This window comes from Molothrus ater, chromosome 1 (assembly GCF_012460135.2).
Source record: "Molothrus ater isolate BHLD 08-10-18 breed brown headed cowbird chromosome 1, BPBGC_Mater_1.1, whole genome shotgun sequence".
Lineage (NCBI taxonomy): Eukaryota > Metazoa > Chordata > Aves > Passeriformes > Icteridae > Molothrus > Molothrus ater.
Window position 1 is genome coordinate 58,235,439 of NC_050478.2, and position 4,349 is coordinate 58,239,787.

General features: G+C 51.7%; 1 long non-coding RNA gene across 1 annotated transcript; it reads right to left on the reverse strand.

Annotated features, from left to right (window-relative positions):
• Positions 1 to 478: 478 nt before the first annotated feature.
• On the reverse strand, positions 479 to 1,812 carry LOC129046771 (uncharacterized). The gene is made up of 2 exons (XR_008508535.1): positions 1,036 to 1,812; positions 479 to 944 (listed from the first exon to the last, which is right to left on the reverse strand). It is a non-coding gene; the product is annotated as an uncharacterized LOC129046771 (long non-coding RNA).
• Positions 1,813 to 4,349: the final 2,537 nt, after the last annotated feature.

The following is a 4,349-nucleotide window of genomic DNA, read 5'->3' on the forward strand; positions in this document are numbered from 1 at the left end:
TTTCGGCCGAAGCCGCTCTCCAGAACGCACCACGACCGGCACAATGCTCTGTGCGCAACGAAGCTGTTCTTCGCCGCCGGGAGCGGGGCAAAGCTGCATCTTCCGTAAGGCGAAGAACGAAGCCGCACTACGCTGGCATTGTGTGCGCAGCTTGCAAACTTGTGGAAAACAGTAGCCTTCCACTATACTGCCCTCTCCATTCACATTCCTTTCGAAGAGGAGTTGTTTTGGACAACGTTCTTTTACTTCTTGCAAAACACTCTGCAGACATCCATGCAACCTCTAGAACACAATCGGTGATATTTTCTCCACTGGCACTGTTTCTCCAGGCAAGACATAGTGCAAATGCTTTTTGCTAAGATGTAGGCGACAGGTGTCATGGTTTGACACTGGCACAATGCCAGTGCCTCCATGAAGATACATTCTCCCTGGTAGCTGCTGTGAGATGTGACCAGGAATAAGCAAAGCAGGCTCCTACTTAGGAAAGAAAAGAACCAGAACTTTATTAACTACTCTACAACTACAAATAAAAAGGAACACACACATACAGGGAAAATGAAAACCTCACAAATGCATTTCCTCCTACCCCCACCAAATTTCCAACACAATACATTTGTTCCTCAAATCACCAACTCTCGGTCCAGCATCACTTTTTAGACAATCAATCCTCAGTTCATCAAGAGGAGAGGAGTCCTTCTTGTACCATGGGCTTCCCCTGGAAACACAGTCGAAGCCTCGTGTGTTTCTGTGTCACTTGTGGCACCGCCCGGAGTGCATCTGCCGTTGTGACTTCTTCCTTTCCATGTCCAGTGCTCTCACCACTGAACATGGACCAGAACTGCTTCTAGGGTTGTCTTTTTTTAAGGATGCTCTGTCCCGTTCCAAAAAAAGGCACAGTCTCTCCTTTGGGACACCTGTCCCCACAATCTCTCCTTTTGGGACACCTGTCCCCCCCATATTTTTTCACCCCCTGGGGCCGAGGGGCATCAACACTGAGCAGTCTCTGTATCACAAACAATCTCTCCTTTGGGACACCTGTCCCCCCCATATTTTCACCCCCTGGGGCCGAGGGGCACCAACACTGAACCCTCTTGGTTCTGAGGCCATTGCCTCCCCCTAGAATGCAGTCTCTGTATCACAAGGAACATGGTTCTGTCCATGGCTATACAAAAAGAGTCCAGCAAAAGCCACTCCGTCATCTCTTCCCACTAGGATTCTTCTCTATTCTTCTACTATCTCTCACTCGCCCAGACCTCTCTCACACTGGCCCATTTCTTCCTCATCTTCCACTCTATCTTCTAGGAAAGGTCAATGTTCTGTAAAGTTCTCATTCTCCAAAAAGGGGTTAAAAGCTCCTACAAGCGGCCGGCTGAACCCCCCCCTCTTCTCCGTCCCAGCCGTGCTGCCGGCACAGGCCCATGTTTATCAAGCTTCAAGGTTACAGTCTCAGGCAGCGGCTCTCTCTCTCTCTCTCTCTCTGTGTCTCTCAGGGGGGGCTGCCCGATGGCTCCCGGTGTCTCTCTCTCTCTCTGTGTCTCTCTTCCACCCTTCCACCCCCGGGCTCAGGCCTACCTCTCTCGGCCTCATGGCTTTCCCCTCCCCCTGCCCAGCCAGCAGCTGGGCCGGGGGAGAGACCCGAACTCTTTCCCGCCGGAAACCCAAGAGGACCCTCCCAGGGGAGAGCTCTGCTTTTACCTCCGTGTTCTCAGAGGCGTGTCCATGTCTCAATGGTCAGGTTAAATGCCAATATTAAAGTCTGAATATCCATTGGCCAAAAACACAGCATCTCAAAAAACACATTTCCTGTCAAACCACCACAAGAGGAGACGCAGAAGACCAAGATACAGAGGTTTCCGAAGCAGAGGGCCGGTCCCGGGCGTCTTTCGGCAGAAGCCGCTCTCCGGAAAGCACCACGACCGGCACAATGCTCTGTGCGCGAAGAAGCCTCTTCTTCGCCTCCGGCAGCCAGGGAAAGCTGCATCTTCCGAAAGGTTAAGAACAAAGCCGCACTACACTGGGATTGTGTGCGCAGCTTGCAAACTTGTGGAACACAGTAGCCTTCCACTCTTCTGCCTTCTCCATTCACATTCCATTAGAAGAGGAGCTGATTTGGACAACTTTCTTTTACTTCTTGCAAAACAATCTGCAGCCCTGCGTGCAATCTCTGGAACACAATCGGCGATGATTTCTTCACTGGCACAATTTCTCCATGCAAGACATAGTGGAAATGCTTTTTGCTACGTTGGAGTCGACAGGAGACGCAGAAGACCAAGATACGGAGTTTTCCGAAGCAGAGCGCCGGTCCCGGGCGCCTTTCGGCAGAAGCCGCTCTCCGGAACGCACCACGACAGGCACAATGCTCTGTGCGCGAAGAAGCCTCTTCTTCGCCTCTGGCAGTCGGGGAAAGCTGCATCTTCCGAAAGGCGAAGAACGAAGCCGCACTACACTGGGATTGTGTGCGCAGCTTGCAAACTAGTGGAAAACAGTAGCCTTCCACTCTCCTGCCTTCTCCATTCACATTCCTTGCGAAGAGGAGTTGTTTTGGACAACGTTCTTTTTTTCTTGCAAAACATTCTGCAGACCTGCGTGAAACCTCTAGAAGAGAATCGGTGATGTTTTCTGCACTGGCACAGTTTCTCCATGCAAGACATAGTGGAAATGCTTTCTGCTAAGTTGGAGGCGACAGCACATGTAGAAGACCTAGATACGGAGGTTTCTGAAGCAGAGGGCCGGTCCCGGGCGTCATTCGGCAGAAGCCGCTCTCCAGAACACACCACGACCGGCACAATGCTCTGTGCGCGAAGAAGCCTCTTCTTCGCCTCCGGCAGCCGGGGAAAGGTGCATCGTCCGAAAGTCGATGAACGAAGCCGCACTACACTGGGATTGTGTGCACAGCTTGCAAACTTGTGGAAAACAGTAGCCTTCCACTCTCCTGCCTTCACCATTCACATTCCGTTAGAAAGAGGAGTTGTTTTAGACAACTTTCTTTTACTTCTTGCAAAGCAATCTGCAGCCCTGCGCGCAACCTCTGGAACACAATCGGTGATGTTTTCTGCACTGGCACAGTTTCTCCATGCAAGACATAGTGGAAATGCTTTTTGCTAAGATGGAGGCGAGGGGAGACGCAGAAGACCAAGATACAGATGTTTCCGAAGCAGAGCGCCGGTCCCGGGTGTCTTTCGGCAGAAGCCGCTCTCTGGAACGCACCACGACCGGCACAATGCTCTGTGCGTGAAGAAGCCTCTTCTTCGCCTCCGGCAGCCGGGGAAAGCTGCATCTTCCGAATGTCGAAGAACGAAGCCTCACTACACAGGGATTGTGTGCACAGCTTGCAAACTTGTGGAAAATAGTAGCCTTCCACTCTCCTGCCTACTCCATTCACATACCGTTAGAAGAGCAGTTGTTTTAGACAACTTACTTTTACTTCTTGCAAAACAATCTGCAACCTTGCGTGCAATCTCTGGAACAGGTTCGGCGATGTTTTCTGCACTGGCACAGTTTCTCCATGCAAGCCATAGTGGAAATGCTTTTTGCTAATATGGAGGCGACAGCAGATGTAGAAGACTAAGATACGGAGCTCTCCAAAGCTGAGCGCCGGTCCCGGGCGTCTTTCGGCAGAAGCCGCTCTCCGGAACGCACCACGACCGGCACAATGCTCTGTGCGCGACGAAGCTGCTTCTTTGCCGCCGGGAACGGGGCAAAGCTGCATCTTCCGAAAGGCGAAGAACGAAGCCGCACTACACTGGGATTGTGTGCGCATCTTGCGAACTAGTGGAAAACAGTAGCCTTCCACTCTCCTGCCTTCTCCATTCACATTCCTGGTGAAGAGGAGTTGTTTTGGACAACGTTCTTTTTCTTCTTGCAAAACACTCTGCAGACATCCGTGCAACCTCTAGAACACAATCGGTGATGTTTTCTGCACTGGCACCGTTTCTCCATGCAAGACAGAGTGGAAATGCTTTTTGCTATGTTGTAGGCGACAGGAGACGCAGAAGACCAAGGTACCGAGGTTTCCGAAGCAGAGCGCCGGTCCCGGGCGTCTTTCGGACGAAGCCACTCTCCGGAACGCACCACGACCGGCACAATGCTCTGTGCGCGAAGAAGCCTCTTCTTCGCCTCTGGAAGCCGGGGAAAGCTGCATCTTCTGAAAGGCAAAGAACAAAGCCGCACTACACTGGGATTGTGTGCGCAGCTTGCAAACTTGTGGAAAACAGTAGCCTTCCACTCTCCTGCCTTCTCCATTCACATTCCCTACGAAGAGGAGCTGGTTTGGACAACTTCCTTTTACTTCTTGCAAAACAATCTGCAGACCTGCGTGCAACCTCTGGAATGCAATCGGCGATGTTTTC